We start from the raw sequence: 22,272 nt of genomic DNA, 5'->3' as shown, positions 1-22,272 counted from the left end.
AAAATGTAGAGCTGGAAAAACACAGCGGGCCAGGCAGCATCCGAGGAGCAGGAGGATCAACGTTTTGGGCATAAGCCCTTCTTCAGGAATGTAAATGAATTGTCCACTGCTGCCCGGCTCCTGACCATATGCTGTTCCATTATCAGGTTATTTTTTCCACAATATCTTTGACAGTCAAGAATTCTTTTTTCCAATAAGCGAGTGCATTTTCCTTCAATTTTCTGACAGTCAAATTCTGCACCATTTTCATTCCCTGTAATTCATATTGCACTCCCTGAAACATCAACTGTGTATTTCTCCTTCCACAGAAACCAGTGATCAATGCCAAAGCCTTGTTGCCTGTGGAGAGGGTGATGTTTGACTTCCTTGTACTGCTGCAGTTTGTGTGGTGAAGGTGCTCCCACAACGTGGTTGGGTAAGAGACATTACAGATTATTCACTCAGCGATATTGAAGAGTAGAAGATATCTGTACAAATCATCATGGTTTTAATTTCACAAAAATATTATTGAGAAGTTTTGACATAAGGCTACAGCTGGAGAATATTGTGTCCAGTGACCAAAACGATTGCCAAATAAGCAGTTTTTCAAGAATGCCTTAAAGGAAGAAAGTAGATCTTAGAGAGTCAGAGTGGGGATTCCAGACCATGTTCCCTTGGAGTCTATAGAAACAGTCACACAGGTGAACTCAAAAATAAACACATCATTGAGAGTCTGAACTAAAATGAGTTATTGAGTTATGAAAGGGGGTGTGGTGCAGGGAGATAGGAATGATTACAGCCAGGAATTAATTCAAAGGTGCGAAAGTAAATTGTTGTTGCTTATAAATGGGAGTCTTTTGATTGATCAGCAAGTTTTGGTACAAGTGAGCACTTCGGCAGTAGAGTTTTCAATATTCTAGAGATTATTGGGAGGGTGAATGTGGGATGCTGGCCAGGAGTGGGTTTAGACAATGAAATCTAGATTAACAAAAGGAATGAATGAGAGTTTCAGCAAATGAGCTGAGACTGTGGTGAGGTCAGGTGATATCACTGAAGTCGAAATAGTGGTCTTGGAGGGGGTCTGGCCTGTCATCCTCACCTCATTCAGCTGTTTGTCAATTTGTGAATCAAGTCTGTAACAAGCTTGGGAACTGAGTGGCCCAGGCAGAACCCAAAATGGGCATCGCTGAGCAGGTTATTGCTGAGCAGTTGCTTGGCAGCACTGTTGATGACACCTTCCATCACCTCACTGCTGAGCGAGTGTGGACTGATGGAGGGGAATTGGCTGGGTTGGATCTGCCCTGTGTTGGATCTGCCCTGTGTTGTTGTGTTGGAACATCCCTGAGCAATGTTCCACAAAGTCGGTAGGTGCCAGTGCTGGAGCAGTACTTGCCTTGTTGGGCAGCAGGTTCTGGAGCACAGCCAACAGTATTATTGCCAGAATATTGGCAGGGCCCATACCTTTACACTGCTTATCCATTTCTTGATCTGATTGGAAATGAGTTTTCAGCCAAGTCGATTCATATCTGTGATGTGAGGGACCAATGGAGAAGGCTTGGCACTGCTGGCTGAAAATCGCTGCTAATGCTGTCCTCTTATCTGTTGCATGAATGTGTGAGACCCCTCCATCGGTCAGGGTGGGGATATCTGTGATGCTTCCTCCAGTGAGTTGTTTAATTGTCCATCACCATTCTTGACTAGGTGTGGCAGAACTGCAGAACTCCGATCTCATCTGTTGGTTATGGGATCACTTCGTTCTATTTGGTGTTGCTTGTGGTGTTTGGCATGCAGGTTTGGTCGCTGCACCAGGTTGGCATCTCATTTTTAGGTATGCCTTGTACTGCTCCTGACATGCCCTCCTGCATTCACCATTGAACCAGGGTTGATTCCCCTGGCTTGATGTTAATGGTTAAGTGGGGGATATCAGGCCATGAGATTTCAGATTGAGCTGGAGTACAGTTCTGCTGCTGTTGTTGGCCCACAGTGAGGCGGAAGCTGCAGGGTCAAGAGGGCTGATTTTGTGGTTGTATTTGCTAGTGCATTGGTAGATGGAATGTGGTCCATCCAGTTTCATTCCTTTGTTGAGACTGTGCAGTAATTAATACAATGAGTGATTTGATGGGCCACTGTCTGGATTCTTTCCCTCAAGGACATTGTCAATAGCAGAAAAACATCCCCAATGGTTCCATGGCAAACAGTAGATTCTTCATTCCAGTTATTTTTTTCTTGAATTCAGAGCCACCCTCTACCGATTTGGGATTCAAACCTGAACTTCAGTTGTATATTTTAATATTCTTGATAAATGATAAATACGACAGGTTTGTTCACTTATTTTTATAATCACTATCACAGGTTTTGTTTATTGTTTTGGAAATAAAAACACTGTCCATTATCCTGTCTCCTCCATCCTCCCCTCCAACAATAAGAGTGAGGAGCACATGGAGTTTCTCTGTCAATAACATTGAGATAATCCGATCAGCTGCCTCTGCTTCTTCCCTCCCTCTCCACTAGCCCACCGAGACAAACTGCCTCACAAGGGTGCTCCTCATTTTAGTCCTAAACTTTCATTTCCTCGAGTGCTTTGTCAAGCCTTATTAGAGGTCGTCTTGACCATTTACCCTAGTGTAGCTAAATCATGGACATTCCAAATCTCTGTCTCATCCTCCTGCTTGTCACCACCCACACCCCCCCCCCCCACCCCCACCTTGCAATTCACAGATATTGTTCCATGATCTGTCTGTCTGTTTTTTCTGGTTATGTCCTTCTCTCCCATTCTGCTAAAACCTAATATTTGACCTCACCATCATTGGAAAATCCTGCTCCATCTCCACTCTCCCTTTCCTTTCTGAATTCATTGTATTTGGTGTCCCTTCAGGATCTATCCTTGGTCCGTCCTGTTTCTCACCTACATACTGCCAGGAGGTAACATCGCCCAAAAGCACAGTGTTAGGTTTCACATGTACACTGACAATGTCCAGCTCTCCTTCCCCATCATCCGTCTCCATTAGTCCACTATTACTCAGTTATCAAACTGCTTACCACGCTTCGATTAGCTGCAATTCACTCCAATGAAACACTGTAATTGTTAAACCCATTGCCTTCAGTTGTTATTCCAAATACATTTTCCTTACTGCTGTGTCCCTCCCTCTCACTGGGAAGTGTCTGAGGCAGAACTACACTCTTCACAATATTGCTCTCATATCTGACCCCAAGGTGACCTTCTGATCAGACATCTACACAATCACAAACACCAGGAATTCCAATCTCTAAAACGTTGCTTATCTCCTCCTCACCCCAGGTCCATTGCTACTGAAACCCTAACCTGTGTCAGTGTTGCCTTTAACTTGACAAATCTGAAACAGAATCCTTGATTCCACGACTGACCCAGAATCTGGTTCAAGACTCACCCGTAATGGGACACATCCTCTCCATATTTACCCTGTCAAACCTCGACAGAATCCTGTATGTTTCAAAGAGATCACCTCTCATTCTTCCAAAGTCCAGTGAGTAGATTCCCAACTTATTCAGCCTTTATTTACAGGATAATCCCTTCAAAACAGGGATCATCCCAAAGGATCTTCTCTCAAATGCCTCCAATAAACTACTCTGTTTCGTTAACTAAAGTGACCAAATCTGTTCACGTTACTCCAGTTGTGGTCTCACTTGCCATTTGTTTAGTTGCCCTAAGGTATATACTCCAAACTCTTACATTGCAAACTCTTTGAAATAAGGGACAGCATTCCATTCCCCTTCCTGATTCCATGTTGTAACTGTGTACTAGCTTTTTGTTTCCTGCTCATTTTCCCCCAGTCCCTTTCTGGTGCAGCTTTCTACAGTTTATCCCAAGTTATACTCCATTTGCCAACTTGTTGCACACTTTTCCTGTGAATATCTCTCTGTAAACTGTTTATAATCCTCTTGGAACATTCCTGTTATGCCTTTTCTAGGAGATTTCCCCCCTCATTATTTGAAACATTTACTGGGAGCACTGGGGAGTGGGAATCATGCTCAGTTGCTATGTTTTCAGGGATACTCTGTTTAATGACTGGGAGGAACTTACTGCCCCTTGGTGAGAATGGAGACAACTTGCCCACCGAGCTGCATGAGCCTTTCACACCCCATGGTCTTATTGAGGAGGCACAGCGGCAGCACAGAAAGAAAGAAAAGGAAGCAAATCCTGCTCTCTATATCTGACTGAATCTTGGATCATTCTGTCCCATGTTCAGTCACATGAAGTCCCAAGGTGGAAACACCTAGAAACCCACACAGATTTGCCCCTGAATTACCTGCTGACCTCCACCAGGGGTAATGTGTACAGTCAGGACGGCACGGTGGCACAGTGGTTAGCATTGCTGCCTCACAGCGCCAGAGACCCAGGTACAATTCCCGCCTCAGGCGATTGACTGTGTGGAGTTTGCACATTCTCCCCGTGTCTGCGTGGGTTTCCTCTGGGTGCTCCGGTTTCCTCCCACAGTCCAAAGATGTGCAGGTCAGGTGAATTGGCCATGCTAAATTGCCCATATTGTTAGGTAAAGGGGTAAATGTAGGGGAATGGGTGGGTTGCGCGTCAGTGTGGACTTGTTGGGCCGAAACGCCTGTTTCCACACTGTAAGTAATCTAATCATCCTGGGCCAGGAGGAGGGGATTGTATGAGTTTCAAACTTGAACTGACAGTGACAGATTTTATAAACTTGTATTACAGGTGTACATTCAGATGGGAATCTCAGTCATTGTAACGCCAAACTCTGACAGAATTACTCTATACTTCAGGACCTGGATATTCATATTGTGTGAGGGTATTGTGTTCCAGATCAATACCATTTGCTGCATAAAAGTTCTCCTTTGAATCAAACCATCCTCTCAATAGATCTTCCCAAATCTTCAACATGTGTCCTGTAATCCTTGTATAATGAGCTGATGGGTATAAGGTTTATGATTTATAATGTGTAACTTTTGTAAACCGCTCTGTCACAGCTCCCCACAATTTCCTTTGCTACAAGGATAATACTCTCAGTTTTTCCAAACCGCTGATTCCCCAATGTCTGTTTACTCTCTATAAGGTACACATCAGGATTGTGTTGGAACATTCTCCACTTGCCTGCATCAGTGCACCCCCCCCCCCCCCGCCCAACAATATTAAAGAAATTGAACATCCTCCATGATAAAGCACTGTACCTGAGTGTTTTCCCATCCACCACCTTCAGCATTCTCTCTCCCCACCCTCGAGGCACAGTGGCGTCTCTGTGTGAAAGATCAAGTCAGCATTGTCCTCCCAGACCATAGGACTACTCTCTCATTAGAGAGAGATGTCGGTGGTGGTTAACCTGAAGGTTGCCACAGCGCAAGAAAGGGGATAGGTTGAAAAGGAGAGTCCATTAATTGTGGATGGTTATTCTTGATGTGTATTAGCAACACACATGTCACATGAGTAATTAATGTTAAAAAAGCCCCACAAATTCTCCAACTGCAATCCCCCATTCCTTGAACCATCCTGGTAACTCTCCTGTGCCCCCTCTCAGGGACCCTGCCATCCTTCCTAATGTGTGGGCGATCTCAGGTATGTACAGACCCAGCTGCTCTGTGTGCGATGTCATCATAGAGCAACAGTTGCACTAAACCTCACTGTCTGGAAGTGAGTGAGAGACAGAAATCCCGATGGCATTTCAGATGTATTTAGGAACATACTTGCAATGCCAAGACTGACAGGTCTATGGGCTCAGTGCTGGAAAATGGGATTAAAATAGTGAGCTGGGAGATTTCTTTACAGCATAAACCCGATGGACCACAACAGCTTTTTCTGTCATGTAGACCACAGATGCATAATAAAGGAATATGACAAGCCACAATAGAAACCAGGTCAGAGAAGGTGATATTAGAATACATGATTGATTAATGTTTTTTTGGAGGAAAATGTGACAGAGGTTAAGCGGGACATTGTGGAGCTCAGGGTTCAGGAATCTGAAATAAAAATGGGTTATCCTGAAGGTTGAAATTAAAGAAAGGCACATCACAGAGATTTGTGAGGGTGGACAAGATTAAAGATAGGGAGGGTGTTGAGACTGGAGGAGATTAGAGATTGGAGGATGTTGCAGAGATTGAGATGTTTTTGATACCAGAGATAGTGATAGTTCTGAGGCTAGAGAGGAATTATAGAGATAAGGATGAGTTGTTAGCTTTCCCAACACGACCTCTTTACTGATAATGATTGTTTCTCTGTCATCATCTGCCATTGTCTCCATAGGCCTGCGACAATGAGAGTACGCAGATAGTAAGTTCCCGTTAAGGCCAAGGCTGGGAGGCGTCGAGAATGCTGCGTGATCTGAGAAATTGAAGCTCTGATCAAGAAAATGAAGAAAGGATATGGCAGGTACAGACCATGTGGTTTGAGTGAGTCCCTAGAGGACTATAAGGGCAGTAGGAGTATACTCGCGGGAAACCAGGAGGCAGAAAAGAGGACATGAGATAGCTTTGGGAAATAGGTTTAAGGAAAAAACCAAAGAGAATCTACAAATACACTAAAGACAAAAGAATAACGAGGCAGAGAATAGCGACCCTCAAAGATCAACAAGACTGTCTATGGAACAGCAGGAGGTGGGAGAGATTCTGTAAGTATTTAATGTCAGATTTTACTGAAAGGGGATATGAAAGTTAGAGAACTTGGAGAAATAAATAGTGATATCTTGGCAAGTGTACATGTTACAGAGGATGAGGTACTGGATGACTTAAAATGCATAAAGGTGGATTAATCCCTGGAATCTGATCAGGTGTATCCCAGAACTTTGTGGGTAATTAGAAAAGCTTTTGCTGGGCCCCTCGCTGCGATATTTGTATCATCAAACACCACAGGTGAGGTGCTGGAAGACTGGCGCCATTATTTGAGAGATGTGGTAAGGAAAAGCCAGGGAACTATAGACCGGTGAGCCTGAAGTCAGTGGCAGAGAGGTTGTTGGAAGGGATTCTCAGGGACAGGATTTACATGTCATTGGAAAGGCAAAAATGATTAGGGAGAGTCAGCATGGCTTTGTGCATTGAAATCAGTAACTTGGACTTGAGAAAGACAGAGTTTCACATAACACACTGGTTAGCAGGTTCAATACCATAGAATTCTGGCGGAACTAGCTGTTTCAATACAGAATTGGCTGGAAGGTCAAACAGTCATAGATGGACAGCACAGAAACAGAGACCCCTCGGTCCGACCAGTACATGCTGATCAGATATCCCAATGCAATCTAGTCCCCCCTGTCAGCACCCGGCCCATATCCTTCCTATTCATATACACATGAAGATGTCTTTTAAATGTTGCAATCATAATGGCCACCACCACTTTCTCTGTCAGCTCATTCCATATACGTACCGCCCTCTGTGTGAAAACGTTGTCTCTCAAGTCTCTTTAAAGTCTTTCCCCTCGTACCATAAACCTATGTCCTCTACTGCTGGGATCCCCCACACCAGGGAAAAGTCTTTGTGTATTTATCCTATCCATGCACCTCATGTTTTGATATGCATCGATAAGATCACCTCTCAGCCTCCGACGCTGCAGGGAAAACTGCCCCAATCTATTCAACCTCTATTTACCACCCCAGCCTAGCTCAAATCCTCCAACCCTGGCCACATTCTTGTAAATCTTTCCTGAACCCTTTCAAGTTTCACAAAATCCTTCTAATAGGAGGGAGACCATATTTGTATGCAACGTTCCAAAAGTGGCCTAACCAATGTCCTGTACAGCCACAACATGACCTCACAACTCCTGTACTCAATACTTTGTCCGATAAAGGAAAGCATACCAAATGCCGCCTTCACTATCCTATCTACCTGCACTCCAAGGTCTCTTTATTCAGTAACACTCCTCAGGACCTTACCATTAAGTGTATACGTCTTGCTAAGATTTGCTTTCCCAAAATGCCAATCCTAAGCCCATTCACCCATCTGATCAAGATCCCATTGTACTCTGAGGTAACCTTTTTCACTGTCCACTACACCTCCAGTTTTGGTGTCATCTCACTAACTATACCTCCTATGTTCACATCCAAGTCATTGATATAAATGACGAAAGGTAGTGGATCCAGCAGTGATCCTTGTAACACTCCACTAGTCACAGGCCTCCAGTCTGAAAAGCAATCCTCCATCACCACCCTCTGTCTTCTGTCTTTGAGCCAGTTCTGTATCCAAATGCTTAATTCTCCCTGTATTCCATGAGCTCTAACCTTGCTGAGCAGTCAGTGTCATAGTGGAGGGTACTTTTTGGACAGGAAGCCTGTGATGTGCAATATGCTGTCAGGCTGGGTACTGGGTCCACTGCTTTTTGCCATTTATATGAATGATTTCTATGTGAATATAGGAGCTATGGTTAGTAGGTTTACAATAGACACCAAAATTGGAGGTGCAATGGATAGCAAAGTTACCTGAAAGTACAATGAGACTCCGATCAAATGGGCTGAGGAGTGGCAGATGAAGTTTAATTTAGAAAATTTGAGGTTCTGCATTTTGGAAAAGCAAATCAGGGAAGGACTTCTACACTTAATGGGAAGGTCCTGGGGAGTGTTGCTGAACTAAGAGATCTTGGAGTGCAGGCTCATAGTTCCTTGAAAGTGGAATCATAGATAGGCAGGGTAGTGAAGAAAGTGTTTGCTGTACTTGCCCTTATTGGTCTGTGCATTGAGTACAGGTGTTGTGACGTCATTTTGCAGCTGTACAGGACATTCATTCAGCCACTTCTGGAATTCTGCTTTCAGTCCTGGTCTCCCCGCTATTGGAATGATATTGTGAAACTTGAAAGGATTCGGAAAAGATGCAAAGATGTTGCCAGGGTTGAGGGATTGAGCTATAGGGAGAGGCTGAATAGACTGAGGCTGTTTTCACTGGAGAATCGGATGACCATAGAGGTTGATAAAATCGTTAGGGGCATGGATAGGGTAAAGAGCCAGGGTCTTATTCCTGTTTAGGTGAGTCCAAAAATAGAAAGCACAGGCATGAGGGAAAAGATTGAAAATGGATATTAAGGGCAAAGTTTCAAGCTGAACGTGGCACTTGTATGGAATGAGCTGCCTGAGAAAGTGTGGAGGCTGGTACAGTTACAACATTTAAAAGGCATCTCATAGGATATGTGATTGGGAAAGGTTTAGAAGGCTATGGGCCAAGGGCTGGCATATGGGACGAGATTAATTTAGGATATCTGGTCAGCATGGACAAGTTGGACTGAAGGGTCTGTTTCTGTGCTGTACATCTCTATGGCACTAATAAATTAAAATTAAGATAGGTTTCTTTTTTATGGAGAGTTAGCAGAAGGTCAGATAATTCTACTTGGAGCTGAGAAGGTTAAGCAGTGATTTCGACCAGGAGTTGATTTGTTTCCAGGGTATTTCATTTATAGAGAGACAGAGTGAGAAATTTTTAACGTCACAATTTTTAGTAACTATTTTCAGGTAACTGGCAAATAATGCAGAGGAAAAATGTGAAGATTATTTTACTCACTAAGTTCTTAGCATCTGGAACAGTTTGACCGACAACTGGATGCAGATTCAGTAGTTATTGTCAAAACAAATTTGAAATTTAACATTTTTAAGGAAGGATTTGGAGGGCTATGTCCAAATGGGAGGTGAGTTGGGACTGACTGGCACCATCTCCAGAGGGAGAGAGTACAGCCCCAATGGGCTGAATAGCCTCCAGCCCCTGTGCTCTGTCATACTGACCCATTCACTGTGAATGATGAAGCTCATCACAGGGCAGAGCCGTAGAGATGTACAGCATGAAAATAAACCCTTTGGTTAAACTGGTCCATGCTGACCAGATATCCCAACCTAATCTAGACCCATTTGCCAACACTTGGCACATATCACTCTACACCTTTCCTATTCATATACCCATCCAGATGCCAAATGGTTTAATTGTACCAACATCCTCCACTTCCCGACAGAAGATTCCATACACGCACCAACCTCAGTGGGGGAAAAAATTGCCCCTCAGATCCATTTTAAATTCTTCCCCTCTCATCTTCAACCTATGCCCTCTCATTCTGGACTCCCCCAAACCAGGGAAATGACCTTGTCTATTTATCCTACCCAGGCCCCTCATGGTTTTATAAACCTCCATCAGGTCACCCCTCAGCCTCTGATGCACCTGGGAGGATCCCACCACTCAGGTCACAATGGGCCCTGGCTGATTGACACAGCTTCAGACCAATAGGAGAGTTGGCGTGATCCTCCAGCCAATGGGAGTGAATGAGGGGTGGGCCAAGCAGGCCAACACATGACCATCAGCTTTGCAGGCGCAGTGTCACTGTGAGGGGGGACTGAATGTGAAGGAGTGGGAGAGACAGCAGATACTGGGAGAGAGATGGAGTTAGTGTGGACTGGGAAGGTTGATAAACACTGTTTCAGTCTGCTGGACCTGAATTAGATACTCCGGGTAAATTAGAACCAAAAGAACTTCGGATGCTGTAAATCACACACAACAACCAGAAGGTACTGGAAAAGCTCAGCAGATCTGTCAGCATCTGTGAAAAGAAATCAGTTCGCATTTTCGATCCAGTGACGCTTCCTCAGGAACTGATGTTACTGAGAAAAAAAGTCTGTTTTTATGCAGAAAGTAGGGGTTAAGGAGTAAATGATCGGTGGGGATAGAGTCCAAAGAGAGAGATATAAGAGCAGTTGGACAAAGGAGTGAATAACGATCGGACGGGGGGAGGGTGAATAGCTGTTTATGGGGACTGTTCGTGGCTAACCATAGGTAATGTGTAATGGTAGGCTACGTAATAACAAGGCCTGGTATGTGGGGTCGGGGGCAAAGACACTAGGACATGGGAGAGTTCAGGACCTAAAATTATTGAATTTGATGTTGAAGCCAGAGGGTTGCAGGGTCCCCAAGTGGGAGATGAGGTGTTGTTCTTCCAGCTTGTGTTAAAGTGTGATGCTGGAAAAGCACAGCAGGTCAGGCAGCATCCAAGGAGCAGGAGAATTGACGTATTGGGCATGTCAGCACTTCATCAGAAATGTGGGTGGTGGAATATGGCTGAGAGATAAATAGGGAGGGGTGTTTGGGGTTGGGGGAAGGGAGATAGGGAGGCAATAGGTGGTTGTAGATGGAGGGTCGTGGTGAGAGGGTGAAATGGACAATTGGGAAGGAAGATGGGCAGGTGGGACTGTTCAAGAGGCCAGTGCCGAGTTGGAGGGTTTAATCTGATATAAATTGGGGGAGGGGAGATGAGGAAACCTTGATGCCGTGTGGTTGAAAGTTCCCAAGGTGGAAGATGAGGTGTTCTTCCTCCAGGTGTTGGGTGGCTTGGATTTGGGATGGAGGACTTGCATGTCCTTGGCAGCGTGGTGGTGGAGGGTGTAGGGGGTAGCCATAGTGGTCAGCTCCAGGGCAGTGGGGTTGGTTGGTGCATGTGTCCCAGAAATGTTCCCTGAAATATTCCACAATTTGGCGTCCTGAGAGCAAGGGACACACTAGGTGAGGTGTTTGGGTGGACAGGGAAATCTCTGCTGGATGTGGGAGGATCCAGTGGTGCCTTGGATGGAGGTGAGGGGAAGGTGTGGGCACATGTTTTCCACCTCTTGCAGTGGCAAGCGAAGGTGCTTGGAGTGGAGGGTGGGTTGGTGGGGATTGTGGATCTAACGTGGAAGTCACAGAAGGTATGGTCTCTGTGGAATGCTTAAAGGGGTGGGGAGGGAAATATATCTCAGGGGGTTGGATCTGATGGTGGAAAGAGCAGAGGATGATGGGTTGTATCTGGGTGGAAGGTGAGGATGGTGGGATTCCATCTTTGTTGCATTTGGAGGGGTGGGGTTCAAGGGCAGTGGTGTGGGAAGTGGAGGAGAGACACTGGAGGGCATTGTTGACCACATGTGAGGGGAAATTGCAGTCCTCGAAATAGGAAGCCATTTGGTATGTTCTGAAGTGTTCTTCCAGCTTGCATCAAGCTTCACTGGAACACTGCAGTAAGCATGAGACAGAGATGTTGGACAGGGAACAGTCTTGTGTGTTAATGAGCAGGCAACTGGAAGCTCAGGGTCTTTTTTGCAGGCACAATGTAGATAATCAGCCACCATTTCCACCACCGCCACTGAGATGCTGGAAGGTTCCTGTCTCCTCCATTAACAGCTTTCCACCTTCCCACTCCTTTATCTTTCCAAATGTTCCTGTCTCTCTTTGGGCTCTGTCCCCACCTATTATTTACTCTTTAACCCCTATCTCCTATAGTCCAAAGATCTGTAGGTTCGGTGAATTGGCCCAGCTAAGGTTCCCGTAGGGTTCAGGGATGTGCATTAGTTTGGGGGAAATGGAGAGTAATAGAATAGGAGAATGGCTCTGGGTGGGATAAACTTCGGAGGGTGGGTGTGGAATTGTTGGGACAAAAGGCCTGTTTCCTGAAGGGATTCTAATTTTCCCAGCTGTCATAGGTTCTGAGGAAGGGTCACTGGACCCACGATAACCCATGGTGTGTGCAGGAGGCGGAAAGGGGAGAGTGGCAGCAGGAACCGGATGGAATCTATCAGTGTAGACTGGGAGGGTTTAGTTACACTCTGGGCAGGTAGTTAGTCTGAATTAGAAACTCTTGGTCCCACGTTTGCAGCGAAGGGGAAGATGGCTTGGGCCTTAGGCCGTGAGAGGTCCTCGGTTATAGCCACCATCTTTATTTGGGGCAAGGTACAGCAAGGAGCATGAACGTGTCCTATTCCTGGGTGGGGGCGGGGTGATTTGAAGAGGAGCATTTACACATCAAACACATACTGAGAGAAGTGTTTACCTTCACTGTTCATCTTGCACTGACTGTGACATTTGTTTTGTGAATTCATTTTATAGAATATTAATTGAGAATAATTGAGACTGGGATCTCAAAAAACAAGTTTCTACAGTCAGCGGAGTCATCGGGATCTGAATATCATTGGGATTTAACTGTGGAATGAGAAAGGTTTGTCTGTTCTGTCTGTGGGAAAATATCTTTAATGTTTTTGTCAAGCCAAAAGCAAACAGATGTTCAAGTCCATGGTTGGATCACCCTTGGGGTATGTGTTCAATTCTTGGCCCTGCAGCTGTGGAAGGAGGTATTGGCCTGAGAGAGGGCACAGATTTATCCAAATTACAACTCGTCTTTTTGCAGGAACTGTCAGATTTAGTCTCAATCATCCACTTTATAATGTTAATCTGTAAACTCCCTACTTCCAATTCTCTGCAAATTTCTCATTGAAATTTCTCGTGGACTCAACTTCCAGCACCATTTCAGGTGGAATGTTCCAGATTCTGACAACTGTCTGTTCATTCAGAAACTGCTGAAGTCCATTTTGACTCTGGGGGTACAAAGGGCTGAATTGAAAGATGCAATGCTGGTCCTGAGCTCCCATTGAGGTGCATTGGAACAGTACAGGAGGCTGAGGGCAGTGTAGGTGTGAGCAGACAATGAAAATGACAGGCCTGCACTGTGAGGGCTGTTTGGCTCAATGAGAGTGTTTTGGAGTTGGGTGTAAATAGTGAGGTGAGACAGGGAGAAGGTGAAGCTGAAACTCAGTTTTAGTTCAGGCCTTTCAGAAATTCACAGTCCCGATGGGAATAGCCAATTTGTCAGTGATACCTGTGGAGTATTTAAGTTTTTAAAGTATGACATATCAGCTTAAGTAAAGATATTTTTTGTTGTTATAATGGACATGCTTGAAGTGAAGGTAGGTTACTCACTCATTTAAATTCTCTTAATGGGAGTAACTAGATGAATGTAGAGAGACGTTGTGACAGGAGCCCTCAGACCCGTGGTGTGCTCCTCTTGCACAATGTGGGAAATAAGGGCCGCTTCCAGTGTCCCTGACGGCTATTTGTGCAGCAAGGGTTCCCATCTGCAGCTACTGGGAAACTGCCTTTCAGAGCTGGAGCTGGGAGTGGACTCACTGTGGAGCATCTGCAATACTGAGAATGTTATGGACAGCACGTTTAGTGAGTTAGTCACCCTGCAGGTGAGGGTTACACTGGCAGAAAGGGAATGGGTGAACATCAGATCTAGTAAAAGGCTCAGGAAGCGAGTACAGGAGTCCCCCGTTGTTATCCCCTTCTCATACAGATACTGTATCCCACTTGGGATTCTGTAAGGGCGGGAATGGGTGGGGTGGCTTCTCGGGAAATCAGCATCAGCCAGGTTCATGACACCACAGAGAGCTCTGCTGATCAGAACAAGAGGAATGAGAGTGGCAGGGCTATAGTGGCAGGGGATTCAATAATCAGGGGTACAGCCAGGCACTTCTGTGCCCACAGACATGAATCCAGGATGGTATGTAATCTCCCTGGTGCCAAGATCCATGATATCATGGAGTGGCTGCAGGACATTCTGGAGCTGGAGGGTAAACAGGCCGTGGTCGTGCAACACACAGATACCAAGGACATCGCTAAACAGAGGGATGAGGGCCTGAAAGCTGGACTGAGGGAGAGCAGAGATACATTAAAATGTAGCTCCTGAAATGTAATGTCAGACTTACTCCCAGTGCCATGTGCTTATGAGAGAGGAATGAGAAGGTAGATCAGCTGGATGTGTGGCTGGTGGAAATGGTGTACCAGAGAAGGGTTTTGATTCTTCAGGCACTGGGACTGTTTCTGGGTGGGACCTATACCAGCCTGACCAGTTACCCCGGGCAGAGCTGAGACAAATCTGGTGGGGGATTTTGCCAGTTCTATTGGTGAGTTTGTAACTAGTCTAGCAGGAGGATGGGAACAAAAGTGTAGGCTTAGATGGGTCCGATTCAGGACTGGGAATAGGAGGTAGAATATTAGTGATGTAGTTAGCGGCTCAGAAAGCCAAAGGAAAGGAGGATTAAACGAAGATTGAGTCCCTGTTCAGCCATCAGTCCTGACATCCCAGGAATATGAGTCAACAAAATCTGGAGCTGTTTACATGTCTATGACTCTGTGTTTCAGGAAAATGGTGGAAATCTGCAATAAAAAAACAAAGCGCTGGAGATCCTCAGCAAGTCTGCCAGCATCTGAAATGGTGACAGATGCAGGAAACATTGCAGCCTTGAAGAAGTGTTTAGATGATCACACCAAGCACTACAATATCGATTACACGCTGAGTGCCAGAACGTGGGACTAGAATAAATAGGTGCTTGATGACCAGCATGAAACTATTGGGCTGGAAAGCTGACATTTTGGGTCAGGGCTATTTATCAAGACTGACAAAGGGTCCTGACCCAAAACATCAACCTTCCTGCTCCTCTGATGCTGCCTGACCTGCTGCACCTCCCCAGATCCACATTGTACAGACTCTGACTTCCAGCATCTGCAGTCCTTAACTATCTTCCCATCCCAGGACTCATCTGGTGATCCTCCTTTACCCTCTCTCAATAACCAGGAGAGCCTTCCTTGGAAAAGGGAAACAAAGGTGTAAACAGTACTCCAGGTGTGGTCTCACCAAGGCCCTTCCAGAAAGGGATCCCTGTCCCCATCTTATCCATAATGGTCATCAAGCACACATGCCTGGTGTGATCATCTCAACACTTCTTCAAGGCTGCAATGTTTCCTGCATCTGTCACCATTTCAGATGCTGCCAGACCTGCTGAGGATCTCCAGCACTTTCTGTTTTCTCTGTTATAGAGTATTGAAAGGGGGGATTTGCAGTTGAGAAATTCAATTTCAACTTCATGTTACTGGATCCGTGCCGATCTGAATATCATTGACCTTTTCATCTGGATGGAAAGGTGTGCATTCTGTCCATGGACGAATATTCCAAATGTCCGTGTGACTGGAAAAAAGTACTGAGACAGTGAAGTCCATGTTAGCGTGGGGACTGTGGAGAGAGATTTAATTGGTTTTTGAAAGTCTAAATAATCATGGCACATTTCCCTGGAACAGGTAAGCCACAGATTGGTTTTGTATGAGGACAATTAACCATGAAACCAGAAAGAAAAAAGGATTCCTGCATCATGGAAAAATCTATGAAAATGGGATTGTTGTAATGGAGTGAATTATCAATCATTGATTGTAATCCATTGGCGTTGTCACATCGGTTCCAGTGCTGTGGGGAAACCCAGGAAATGTGATGAGTGCAGTGTAGGTTTCAGTTATTCAACTGGAAAGGTGAAGAAGAAATTTACAAGGATGATGTCAGGTCTCAGGGGTCTGAGGTACAGGGAGAGGTTGGTCAAGCGAGGACTTTTTTGTTTAGAGCAGAAGAAACTGCGGGGGAATATTTTATAGAAGTGTATAAGACCATGAGGGGCGTGGGTAAGGTGAATGCACTCGGTCTTTTTCGCAGGGACTCAAGGATTGGAGGGCATCAGGTTAAAGTTAGAGGAGAAAGAATACATGGGAACCTGAGGGACAACTGTTCTACACAAAGGTGGTATGTATATGGAATGAGCTGCCAGTGGAAGTGGTTGAGGTGGGTATATTAACAACAAGTAAAAGACATTTGGACAAATACATGGATAGGAAAGTTTCAGAAGCAGATGGGCCAAGTGCAGGGAAATGGGGTTAGTGTGGATGGACATTCTGATTGGCATGGGCCAGTTTGGGTCAAAGGGCCTGTCTCTGCTGTAGGATTCTATTAAGTGCATTTGCTATTTCTCCCCCTAACTCTGTTGGTATCCTGGGATGTATTCCATCAGGGCAATGAGACTTGTTTACCTTTAGCTCCATTAGCTTGCCCAGCTCTAACTCTATCGTGATAATGGTCGTTTCTCGATCCTCACCTTCCTCAGTCTCCTTATCAATTACTGGCATGTTCTTCGTATCCTCCACTGTGAAGACTGACTGCTGTGTGCTCATATTCCTGAACCCTGCTGGATCGGAATAACTGGGCACAGAACTCTGAGAGGTCTTCTTTGAGTCTTTTATTGATGAGACACGGCAGTTACCTGGATAGTGTACATGCAAAACACCTCCAGGCAGCATCAGGTAACTCCCCGCCTGTCCGATATGCCACTCCCATTCTTAAACCTTTGTGGATTAGGACCTTGAATACAGACTGTCTCGCAGTAGTATCTCCATGGCAACAGCAGTTAGACAGTCTAGTTCTGTTCAGCACTTTGTGGTTAAACCACACACCCCTCCCCCACACCCCTGTGGCTCCCTCAAGTACCTGAGAGGCGCTTCAGTTTCAGTGGGGTATCTGTCAGGATTCTGATGTGCAGGAGCCGGGGTTGGGGTGGGGTCGACAAAGTTAAAAATCACGCAACACCAGGTTATAGTCCAACAGGTTTATTTGGAAGTACAAGCTTTTGGGGTGTGCTGTGATTTTTACTTTGATCAGGATTATCTCTATGGTAACAGTTATGTGCCTCAACAATTACAGAGGCCATATGTTCCCCACACAATAGGTTTCCCTCTAGCAGTGTAAACTGCTATTCTGTCCCTGGGGATAGTTACTCATCACTTTTTATCCCCAATTCCATCATGCTTTCTGTTGATCTTTGAAGTTTTTCCAATCTCCGAATTTATCCTTGGTCTTTGACAGTTTGTATGCCTTCTCCTTCAACTTCATAGACTCCCTTATTTCCTTAGACATGGCAGATTACTCCTTTTCCTACAGTCCTTCCTTTTCACTGATATATACTTTTGCTGAGAAATTTGAAAAATTACTTTGATATTCCTCCACTGTCTGTCAACTGTCCCACAGTAAAGTCTTTGCTTCCAGTCTGCATTCGCCAATTCCTACCTCCTCCTATTGTAGTCTCCTTTGTTTAAGCACAGTATCTTGGGATTGGATTTAATCTTCCTGCTTTCCATCTGTGTTCTAAATTGTATCAGATTTATGACAAGTCTTTTCATCAGATTACGAGGGGAGGCAATGTTTCCTGGGTGTTTTGGGTTTCATTGTCAGTGACCTTGGCTTTGTAACAAAGTCCAGAATAGATATTCACAACAGAGTATTCTGGACGGTGTGAATGTCCTACACAATCTAAAACCATAAATCACTGTCTCCCCTCAGTTTAAAATTGCAAAATCGTTATCTCCTACACCCTTCCTCACTACCTAAGTTTGGAACGCTAATCCACCTGACTATCCTGCTGTTTCTGAAAATCTCCTTTGGTGAAGATGGTGAGTTTTGGATTTAGCTTTTCAGTTATTACCGTAAGAAGATAAGCACTGGGCACAGGGGAGGCAATGCAGCCCTTCGAACCAGCTCCACCATTTAATACGGTGATGATTGAGCTCACCTCGGTCTCAGCTGGATTTTCCCGCCTGCTCTCTCTCTCACAGTTCAACTCATTGCAAATTAAACATCTGTATCTCTTCATTAAATTGGCTCATTGTCCTGGCATCCACCGCATTTTGAAATTCCACAGATTCACAACACATTGAGATAGGTACATTCTTCTTCATGAGAATAGAATAGAGTCCCTATAGTGCAGAAACAGGGTATTCATCCATCGGGTCCACACCAACCCTATGATGAGCATCCCATTCAGACCCACCCATTCCCTGTAACCCTGCATTTCCTGTGGCTAATTGCCTAACCAGCACATGCATGGACCCTGTGAGCAATTTGGCCTGACCAATCCACCTAACCTGCACATCTTTGGACTGTGGGAGGAAACTGGAACTCCGAACAAAACTATGCAGACATGGGGAGAATGTGTACACTCCACACAGTTGCCTAACGCTGGAATCAAACCCGTCCCTGATGCTGTGAGGCAGCAGTGCTAGCCACTGAGCCACCTCTGCTTAAAATCTGCTGCCCATTATTAACCTCCCCACCCCGCAATTGGCTGAATGTATATTCCTTACGTCAGAAATCGGGGTGTCTAAGCGGATGTCTCAGTAAATCCCAGTGACCGCCCACATGTCCTGTGTGTCTGAATAGATATCCTGTACACAACACCCTCCAGCCCACACTTTCTCTCACTTTCCAGGGACAGGTCTCCAGAGACTTCATGGGGACTCCAACTCCCACAGTCCCTGAGGCAGGGACCACACGTGTGTGGGGGAACACACCACTGTACATGGACAGAATGTGGGCGGGTTTTGGAGCATGTTCTTTGGAGTAACTAGCGGAAAGCATTTCACACTGTGATTGGCAGGAAGGAGACGCATCTGCCTATAGTATTGATCAGTTGGGGGGGCGGGGGGGGGTCAAAGTGACACTGCGCCCAGATGGGACCAAGTTCCATTCGCAACTTGTCATAACACTGGGAATTGACCAATGGGAAACAAGGAAGAATCTGACCCATTCTCCCAGACGGAAGGTTCCTCTTCTGTCCAGGATCTGCCACCTCCCTTTCTGTTTCCTTTTGTTTCATTCTGCTCTTACATTATTGACTTGCAGCAACTGAAGTGAAAGGAAGTGAACCCAGAAAGGGTGCAGAGTCTAACCAGGGACGGGAAGTGGTGTCATGGATCTGTTTATCAACAACTCCATGAGAATGGGGAGGGTGTACATTAGGGGGTAGTAGAGTCAGAACGGTGGGAGAGAGTAAGTGGGCTGGAGGGTTACAGCTTTGGGGGAAGAAAGGGGAAAAAGATATTCCAGAGAAACTAGAATTGTCTGCTCTGAATTTCTAATCTATACATATTCCTTTATACAGGGTGTGAGATAGTGAAGATTTGCAGACTGAAATCTCAACATCAGGTGCAGATCGTGATTAAGTTAAACAACATTTGATGAACCAAAGATGGAGAATCACTCGGCCAAAATCCTGCAACATACTCCCTCCCAGCATTGTCGGTCTCTCTGCGCCAAATGGACTGTGAATGGTTCAAGACAGCAGCTCACTACCATCTTCTCAAGGGTAAGGAGAGATGGGGAATAAATGCTGGCTGAGCCAGTGATGCCCATATCCTGGGAATGGGTTCTATCTCTAGTTGCTGAAACCCAGTTGATGTTACTGCAGAATGATGAGGGACGCTGAATGCATCCTCCAGGAGGCAGCACCATCACATTACCCCTGCCTACACCCACACAGTAACACCGCAACGCCACTGGGACAAAAGGCAGTGAAGCCAAAGGAGGGCTTAGATATAGTTCTTCGAGGTAAAGTCATGAAAGGGGATTGGAACACAGCAGGAACAGGAGACTGAGCTGGATGGTCAGCTGTTTCCCCTTGAATGGTGGAGCAGGATTGAAAGGCTGAATGGCCTCCTCCTGCTGCTATCTCCCACGTATATATGTAGTCATGGAGCCCGGGTAGGAAGGAGTGGGCAGGGATTCTCCAGGAGATTGCACTTTCACAACAGTTTTCAGTGAGGGATGGTTTGATGGATTTTATTTAACATTTATCTTTAACACAAGGTTTGTGAATTTTGGTTTTAAAATGTTGTAAGAGCTTTTTGCACCGCAAGTAAAATTAAAGAAAATAAATTGAACTGTTTGAATATAACAGTTTTAAAGCTTTCAACCTTTGTAAATCATAATCCCGTCTATTCCCAGACACCATCACTTTCCAGCTCCTCAAACTCCAGGGAAATATTCCCTCAATGTCTGAACCTTTGGTTTGATTTAACAGCTTTTCAGTTCTCGTTCTATGAGCTGTGAAGCGTTCTTTTTCCCAATTTCTCTGACCCAGAAATGTGATCACACCAACCTTCCCACAATCAAAATCATCATTACACCGTTTTGCTTTTGGTTAATATATGATCACCAGCAGTGTAAAACTGATGACTGCAGATGCTGGAAACCAGAGCCTAGGTTAGAGTGGTGCTGGAAAAGGCCTTTTGCCAAAACGTTGATTTTGCAGCTCCTCAGATCCTGCCTGACCTGCTGTGCTTTTCCAGCACCACTCAAATCTAGACATATAATCACCAGCAGTAAACTATTTGTGTAACCAATTGAATATTTCCAAACAAAGCCCATTACGGGCCAAGCAAACCATTACAAGTGACAGAGTGAGAAGGGACTAAATCAAAGTACAGTTGTGGGGAGGGGGCAGCGGTGGAGATAAAGCACTATATCCCCTGTGGTGCCCACCTCTCTCTAAAGGCATCGAGAGCATTGATCCACACTACATGTTGCTTCTCCAAGGGCACCCTGCTGTGTAGCCTTAGAATAAAATCCCTACAGTGTGGAAGGAGAGCATTCGCCCATCCGACCCCACCGACCATCCGAAGAACATCACTCCCAGAGCACTCCATCCCTGTAACACTGCATTTCCCATGGCTGATCCACATAGTCTGCACAATCCTGGACACTGTGGACAATTTAGCACGACTGATCAACCTGACCTGCACATCTTTGGACTATGGGAGGAAACCAGAGCACCTGGAGGGGACCCACACTATCATGGGGAGAATGTGGGACCTCCACACAGGCCGTTGACCAAGGCTGGACTCCAACCTTGTACTTGATGCTGTGAAGCAGCCGTGCTACAGTCACAATTTAAATCAAAACAGATGATCCCTGCTCATTGTCATATTGCTGTTTGTGGAGACTTACTGCCCAGAGAGACATCCTGAGGTTCAGAGAGTGGCAATGTAAGTTCAGTCACCTCCAGCCCAGTTAATGTGGTTAACAACAACAACATCAATACTCCAGCAGTGTCATCATGTACAAGGTCCACTCCTGACTCTGATGGACAGTAACATCAGAATCAGAGTCCTGCAGTCCACGTGGAGCAGGGGGATGACCACTTCCCTGTGAGCACTCACTGGGCTCTCAATCGTGTTGAAGATGCAGCAAATCCCTTGTCACACAGAGGGTTGACCAGCTCCTACCCAGTGTGAACCCGCTGGGGTATCGGGGGGGCAGGATGAATCACTGAATCCCTTCCCACACACTGACCATCTGAATGGTCTCTCCCCCTGTGTGGGCTCACTGGGGACTCCACAGGTGCTGCATTTGAGTGAATCTCCCCCCACATTGGGAACAAGTGAATGATCTTTCCCCAGAGTGAGCTCGCTGGTGTTTCAGCAGGTCAGAGGACTGAGTGATTCCTTTCCCACACACTGAGCAGGCGAATGGCCTCTCCCCAGTGGGAATGCACTATTATCTCCGCTGGTGAGAGATTTGAATGAATCCTTTCTCACACATGGAGCAGGTGAAGGGGCTAAACCAACTGTGCCATCTCTGGTGCCTCAGCAGATTGTAAGATCAAGTAAATCCCTTCCCATACGTGGTGCAGGTGAACGGCCTCTCCGCAGTGTGACTGTGTCGGTGAGTGTTCCACTGGAAGGGTTAAGTGAATTCCTTAATCTGATTGAGCCCGTCCTCCTGTTTCTCTCCATTATTATTGACAATCTCACACCCAAACCTGTTCCAGAGTGCGTTCCAGAACAGGTAGAATGGTCAGCTGCAGCTGGTCACCTGACCGGTCACTGGTCCTGAAAGATTCACTCTCCACAGATGCTGCCAGAACTGCTGAATGTTTCCAGCGATTTCTATTTTTT

The 22,272-nt window shown here is 45.6% G+C and overlaps 1 long non-coding RNA gene across 1 annotated transcript; it reads left to right on the top strand.

Annotated features, from left to right (window-relative positions):
- Nucleotides 1–238: 238 nt before the first annotated feature.
- LOC140478570 (uncharacterized) lies at nt 239–16,603 on the top strand. Its single transcript, XR_011960832.1, has 3 exons — nt 239–415; nt 6,221–6,346; nt 16,208–16,603. It is a non-coding gene; the product is annotated as an uncharacterized lncRNA (long non-coding RNA).
- Nucleotides 16,604–22,272: the final 5,669 nt, after the last annotated feature.

The sequence above is a fragment of the Chiloscyllium punctatum genome, chromosome 6 (genome assembly GCF_047496795.1).
Source record: "Chiloscyllium punctatum isolate Juve2018m chromosome 6, sChiPun1.3, whole genome shotgun sequence".
In the NCBI taxonomy this organism is placed as follows: Eukaryota; Metazoa; Chordata; class Chondrichthyes; order Orectolobiformes; family Hemiscylliidae; genus Chiloscyllium; species Chiloscyllium punctatum.
Note: the sequence above shows the minus strand (reverse complement) of the source record. Positions and strands in the feature narration are given on the sequence as shown.